We start from the raw sequence: 7,893 nt of genomic DNA on the forward strand, positions 1-7,893 counted from the left end.
TCACCACCACCACCATCACCACCACCACCACCACCATCAACACCACCACCATCACCACCACCACCACCACCACCATCACCATCACCACCACCACCATCACCACCACCACCACCACCACCAACAACAACAACAACAACAAAACAAACCCAACCAGTGGTGGTAAGTACATGCCTGTGATCCTAGAATTTGGGAAGAGGCGTCAGGAGGATCAGGAATAACGGTCATGTTGGGCACTTAGTGAGTCTAAGGCTAGCTTAGTCTAAGTTACATGAGAGCCTATCTCAAAACAGGCTTGTTGAAATGGTCCATCAGAGAAAGTCATTTTCGATAACCTGTTTGAGACGTGGAAGGGAGAACCAATTCCTGAACACTATCCTCTGACCACCACACACACACATGTGGCACATGCTCACACACACATAAGTAATTAACTAATTACAAATCTAAAGCAGAGGCTGAAGAGACGTCTCAGTGGTTAAGAGCACTTGCCTGCTTTTTCAGAGGACCCAGGATGGGTTTCTAGCATCCGCATGGCAGCCACTGAAAGTCTGGGACTTCAGTTCCAGGGGACTTAGTGCTCTCTTCTTGCCTCTGAGGTGAGCTCTCTAGCACACACACAAATGGAATAAATGTCAGGCTGGAGAGACAGCTCATCAGGTAAGGGTGGATGCTGCCCTTCCAGCGGACCTGAGTTTGGTTTCTAGCACCTTCATCAGGCAGCTCACAACCACCTTTAAAAAATGATGTATTTTATGTCTGTATGTACATCTGCACACCAGAAGGGTACTGAATCCCATGGGAATACAGTTATAGATGCTCTGAGCCACCACGTGGGTGCTAGGATTTGAACTCAGGACCTCTAGAAGAGCACCTAATGCTCCTAATTGCGGACTCCTAACTCTTTTTATTTTTCTTTTTAATATATTTTAGATATTTTTATTTTATATTTTTAATGACTTATTTACTTTTATTTATATGAGCACACTGTAGCTGTTGTCTTCAGACACACCAGATGAGGACATCAGACCCCATTACAGATGTTTGTGAGCTACCATGTGGTTGCTGGGATTTGAACTCAGGACCTCTGGAAGAGCAGTCGGTGTTCTTAACCGCTGAGCCATCTCACCAGCCTGACTCTTAACTCTTAACTCATGCTCCATCAACCACTTGGATCCAGTGCTTTCTTCTGAAACACACACACACATACACACACACACACACACTCACACACACACACACTCACACACACACACACACACACACACACACTCTAATCTAAAACAATACAATTTTTTTAAAGTTAATCAAGACAGGCATGGTGTCTCATGGCTTTAATCTCAGAACTTGAAAGTCTAAGGCAGAGGCAGGCAGACCTCCGTGAGTTCTAAGCCAGCTTGGTCTACGTAGCAAGTTCCAGGACAGCCGACATCACTTAGTGAGACCTTATTTTAAACAACAAAATGTCAGCCGCCGAGTATTCCTCCTTGGAGCCACTCCCTCTATTATGTGTTCTTCCTCAGTCTTTCTTAATAAAACTATGGTTGTTCTGCTTCTGTTGCTGTTTGTAGGGAGCCAGGCTGACCGGAGGCTTTCTCAGGGGCCTCAATGAAAGGATAAAGGGAACTTCAGTTCTGTGTCCTTGTCTGAACTTGGCAAAGCTGCTCCAGTGCCTCGAAGGAGTCAAGTTTGCCGCTTCTGAGGACCTGACCCCTCTCCCAGGGTTGCACTTATCAGTCCTTAGGCAGCTCGGCCTGAGGGATCTACCCCATGTTCTCTTTGCCAACTTTCTCTGTCTTAGCTCACTGCTGACCTTGGCCCATTCTCCGTCCCCCACCCCCTCAAAATAGTAAGAAACTTGGTTGGCATAGGTCACTAGGTTAGGAGAGACCCCGACCCAGCTACGGCTTTCATCTTCTTTATTCCTCATTCCCAGTCGCCCTGCACTGGGCACCTCAGTCAGTTCAGTCAACTGCTGTTACTGTTTTTTAGACAGAATCTCACCATTTTAACCTGGATGGCCTGGAACTCATGTTGTAGACCAGGCTGATCTTGAACTCACGAGGTCTACCTGTCTCTGTCTCCTGAGTGTTGGGATGAAAGGCGAGTGCTACTGCACCCGGGTGCTTTTTTTTTTAAGTCAGAGTTGATCAATAGAGTCACATAACCCCAGAGTTGGTAAATGGCATGAGATTCAAGATTACCCTCTGCTACAGAGAAAGTACAAGGTCAGGACACATAAGACACTGTCTCGGAACAAAGCAGAAGTCAAACAATAAACATAGGAGGAGAGGACAAGGTGGTGTGGATTTCCAACCTAAGGAAACCAACGCTCTAGGAAAACACGGGGTCCTGGAAGTAGAGGGAGCCGGGCCCGGGTCCAGACCACCAGGTGAGATCTAGTACCACAGGTGATCAGGTCAGACTCTTAAGTTGTTCCAGGTGGAGGCATGGTGGCCATTGAACTCTATCTTCCACTGGGCTCAAGTTGATGCCAGGGACAGTCCCAGCGGGTGTGGTCTGCATCAAAGAGAGAGGGGGGCCGGCAGGCACTGATGGGTCAAGAGGCTGGCTTAGCACAGCCGAGAGGCCTTTCCCTCCCACACCTTTGTCCTCGCAGGCCTGTGACTCAGCGGACTTTGATGACGCCTCTGATGGTCAATAGACAAAGGGACAACTCCCTAGGGAGTCTGTGTTCCTTGCTTCTCCCTGGCGCATGATCACTTATCTCTGCAGCCTCAGAGGCTGCTGGCAAACCTAGCCTCCACCACCCTAGAGTGGACAGGAGGCTTCGGGTACAATGGGGTTTGTATTCTAGTTTTTCTCCAGGGCACTTGTGAGGTGAGGTCAGATTCTCCACAGAGGTGGATGCACTGAGAATAGAGAACAGCTTCTCTGTGCCTCTGGATTGAAGTGACCTGATGGTACCACCCTGCTTGCCTCTGCCCTGCATGGTGTTGAGTTGATATGCCACTCAGCTGCCCCGCCCTGTGTGATCCTCAGCTCACAGATCTGGCTAGGTCCCAGCTGTGCTTGAAGCCCCAAATGAGTCCACTCAGCGACTTTAATGGATACTACTTGTGTCTTATTGCCTTCTAAGACTGGGACCTACTGAGTTCCTCAGCCCTGGCTCCTTCATTGTCTCGCAATGGCTCACTAACACTAGGCTTCCCCATGCTTATGCTTAACTTGGAAGAGGCTCACTTTAGTAAGCATTGAAGAATACAACATAAAAGCAAAGGAGTGTGTGTGCGAGTGTGTGTGTGTGTGTCCCTATGCATGTGTACACCAGCATATGTGCTTCTGCATGTGTGTGGTGCAGCATGTATGCACACACATGTGGAGATCTAAGGTTACATCTGATGTCTTCTTCCATTCCTCTTGACTTTTTTGATTTTAAGTTTTTGTAAAGATCTATTTATTTATTTTACGTATATGAGTACACTGTAGCTGTCTTCAGACACACCAGAAGAGGGCATCAGAGCTCATGACAGATAGATGGCTGTGAGCCACCATGTGGTTGCTGAGAATTGAACTCAGGACCTCTGGAAGAGCAGTCAGTGCTCTTAACCACTGAGCCACTTCTCCAGTCCCTACTATAAGTTATTAAAGGACTTATTTGGGGGATGGAGCAGTAGTAAAGAAGACTTGCTTTCACAGGACCTAGGTTCTGTTCCCCATACCTACATTGGCAGTTCACCACCATCTATAACTACAGACAGTTCCAGGGGGCCCAGCACCCTCTTATGACCTCTTCCCGGTACTGCACATACACTTACATACATGTAGATGAAGCACTCATACATATAAAACACATCTTTAGGAAGACTTATGTATGCGTGTTTGTGTATGGCTGTGTGTGTGTAAACATGTTGTAGCTGCCTTTGGAGGCACGCTGGATTCCCTGGAGCTAGAGGTATAGGCTGTTGGGAGTCACTCAGAGTAAGTGTTAAAAACTGAGCTCAGGTCCCTGCCGGAGCAGCAATGAATTCATCTGAACTGCCAAACCATCTTAAAGATGTTTTGTATGGTGGTAGTGGTGGTGGTGGGGTTTTCGTTTTGTATTTTTTGTTTTGTTTGAGACAGGGTCTTTCCCTTTACTTGCAGCTTACTGAAACCAGCTAGGCTAGTGAGCCATCTAGCCCAGGGAGCCTTGAGAGAAGACATTCTTAAAACAGAGGGGAAAACAGAGGGGGACGGAGCATAAAGTCCTGAGTTTGATTCCCAGCATCATATAAAACCAGGTCTATAAGGACAAGGTTATTCTTAGCTATATGATGAGTTTTAGGCCAGGCTTGGCTACCTGAGACTTTGTCTCTAGCAAAACAAAGCTGTAAGAGAATAGGGTGAGGCATGGTAGTGTACAACTGTCATTGACACTTGGTAAGTAGAGGCAGGAGGATCAGGAATTCCAGGCCAGCCTGGGGTACATGGAAAGTGGAAGCCAACCAAGTCAACGCTCCTAGACTTTCTCTAAATGAGAAAAAAAAAAAAAGGAGGAAGCCTCTTGTATACATATATCACACTGTTTAAAAATGTTGGTGGAACTAGGCACATGGCTCAGTGGTCAAGAGCACACTCTGTCCTTCCAAAGGACCTGAGATGGATTCCAAGTGCCCATGTCAGGCAGCTCCTGTAACTCTGGCTGCGCAGAGATCCAACACCCCGGCCTCTGCCGCCACCTACTTACACTTTAAAAGAACACAAATAAACCTTTAAATATCTTGGGCCAATGAGTAAAGGCGCTGGTGATCCAGGTTGGCTCTCCGGGACCCAAGGAGAGAACTGGCTAAAGCAAGTTGTCCTCTGACCTTTGACCTCTGTCTGACCTCCAGGTGCATGTGCCGTGACACACAGAGACATGTTTAATAAGCATGGTTTGTTGTTATTGTTTGTCTTTTGAGACAGGGTTTCTCTGTGTAGCCCTATCTGTCCTGGAACTCACTCTGTAGACCAGGCTGGCCTCAAACACACAGAGATCCGCCTGCCTCTGCCTCCCAAGTGCTGGGATTAAAGGTGCGCGCCACCACTGATGACTTGCTGCTTTTAGTCTTTTTTAAAAAAGGATCTGTGTCTTTTCAAATGGATGACCTTCCCTGCCAGAGCCTAGCACTCCCGCCTCCACTTCAGCTCTTTTTCGGGGCCATTCATCCTCAGAATACTGCTCTTTTTGTTTGTTTGTTTGTTTGTTTGGGCTGTGTGTGTGTGTGTGTGTGTGTGTGTGTGTGGTTTTGGTTTGAGGGGTGTGTGCATGTGTGTTTGAAACAGAGCCTCGGGGCGGGAGAGATAGTTCAGCAGTTAAGAAAAACAGGCTGCTTTTCCAGAGAACCTGCGTTCAATTTCTCAACACCCACATGTTGGCTTATAATTAGCTGTAATGCCAATTCCAAGGTGTCCAGCATCGTCTTCTGGCCTCCTTAGGTACCAGGCACACATAGTGGGATACATACATACATACAGTCTCATGTAGCCCAGGCTGGCCCTAGTCATTCAATCCTCTTGCCTTTGCCTCTCAGGTGTGTTTTACCACCAAGCTGGGGTCACTGTGTCTTTATCCCAGCTTGGTCCCCTGGTCCAGACTCTGCTCAGACAGGAGAAGGCCCAATATTCAGGAAGCCAGGATGAGGCTGGGGGTGGCGGAGCAAAGTCACGTTCCCTGGGGCTGCCCACTGGTCATTCGTTCCCTGGGACGCTCTGTCTTGTCCTCTCTTCCTGAGGGCCATAGCTCAGAAGAACTTTCTTCAGCAGCCCCCCACCCCCACCCCTACGCTCAAGGCTTCCATGGTAATTAAGCTCACAGGTTTGTTACAGAGCTAGACTGTACCGCCTCCAGGGTGCTGAAGTAAGCTCTATAAATGGCAGCCCTGGTTTCTGTAGGGTTCACAGCCAAACCCCTAGCACCTGGCTCACAACTTGGAGCATGGCAGGCTCCTGGTTGTTATCTCCTGTACGGCACAGCTAGTGGTTACCCATTCCGTGGGAAGCCCTCAGCTCTGCAAGCTTTGGTCTCCCTGGAAGGCCCATGCCTTGCTACTCTCCTACCCATCACCGACCACTAGGCCTAAAGGGAAGACACCATGTTCTGTCTGCCGTTCCGTTTACCTGTGGACAACAATCCCCTTGGTAAACACAGAGAACTGAAGACTTGTCCAGATTACTTTAACCAACCTTTCTCACTCCCCGGGATCCCCTCTCCTGTTTATCTTCTGGGGGGTGGGGTGCTAGTATTCTCCCCTACCCTACTTTCCAGGCACTGCACAGCCCCCCTCCCCCTCCCCCATCGCCACACAGATCTCAAATGATCCTGCTTAGGAGTCTGTCTGCAGTTCAGAACCTGTCAGCTGAGCATCTCATGCCAGCCTCCTTGTTCTCTCTCTTCTAAGTAATACGGAGAGTGGGAGAGGAATTCCCAAACCATATGACCTGACTTTCTCCCCTTCCCCTTATGAGACACCAGACACAGTGGGTCAAGGATGCTTCTCCAACCCACATCCTCCCTCCACAGGCATGGAGGGTCCTGAAATCACTCTGCCACAGATGAACAGGGAAAACACAGAGGCTGGGCCTCAGGCCAAAGCCCACAGTCTCCTTGCTTGTTTCCATGCCCATTTGAGAGGCGTTCCATGGGAGAGGGTGACCCCTGGTGGTGACGAGGAGAATGACAGCCTGAAGCTCAATTCATAGGCTAGGGAAGCTGACAGAGGAAGTCATCTGAACCTGCAGGCCTTCATTATTAAGAATGCAAATAAAGGAAAGTCCCTTAAAGGGGGGGAATCTCACTCCCATCATGTTCCCGGTAATCACATAATAACACTGCCCCGTGGATTTAACTGAACCCGATTGTACTGAGAATTTTGTTTTTTTTAAAACAAACAAACAAACAAACAACCCACAGAAATATTATAAGCATATGTTTTTGTTTTAATCCCAGGTGTGGGCTATGAGGCTGCTTCACAGCTGATTATGTTTGCCTCCTGCTCTAGCAGAGGCATGGTTTTGCCAGCTGCAAATAGTTTCTGCAATTGTGTGACCTGTGGAATTTTCCAGAGGGTATACAAATGCTAGCACCCTTCTCGGTGGGGTGGGTGCTACTCAGTTGGTCGTTCAGGAATTTTGGTTTCAGTTTGTTAGTAGTGGTGCTCAAAGAAGAAATAAAAGGAAAGAAATTAGATTTAAGGATCTCTTTTTCTTTCTCTCTCCCTTCTATCCTTCTTTCTCTCCTTTCTAGAGATTGGGAGTGAAACTGGGCGGGGCGGGGGGGGGAATAAAAGGTGGGGAAAGAGGCCAGCTACACCTGAAAGGTTGGATATCCAGAAAGAAAACGTCATTGTCAAATGACATTTGGCACCTGAAAAATCGCACAAGTCTTTATGATTCAGGAATCAGGTGCTTAGCCCTATCAAAATGCAGAAGCTTGCATTCCAGTAAGACTTCTGGGGAGTGGGGGGGACTGGAGAGGTGGGGAGGGTGGCTCATGGGTTAAGAATATTTGTTGCTCTTGCAAAGGACCCAAGTTCAATTCTTATATCATAGTTCACAACTGTCCATAACTCCATTTCTAGATCCAACACCCTCTTCTGACTTCCCTGGGCACCAAGTATATATATAGTACACATAGATATGCAAACAAAACACACACATAAATGACATTAACAAAAGAGAGCACCCAGACCTGCTTCCACAGGAGCCCGCTAGGTGGCGCCCCTGCCCAAAGTCGTAGCTTCCAGGAACCCAGATCTGGTTCTTGATTCTGAAATCGCTAGGTGGCGCCCCTGCCCAAAGTCGTAGCTTCCAGGAACCCAGATCTGGTTCTTGATTCTGAAATACATCTCCCTTCTTTTACCAAATGACACCCACACAGACACACACAGACACACAGACACACACACACACACA

This window comes from Mus pahari, chromosome 2 (genome assembly GCF_900095145.1).
Source record: "Mus pahari chromosome 2, PAHARI_EIJ_v1.1, whole genome shotgun sequence".
Classification (NCBI taxonomy): domain Eukaryota; kingdom Metazoa; phylum Chordata; class Mammalia; order Rodentia; family Muridae; genus Mus; species Mus pahari.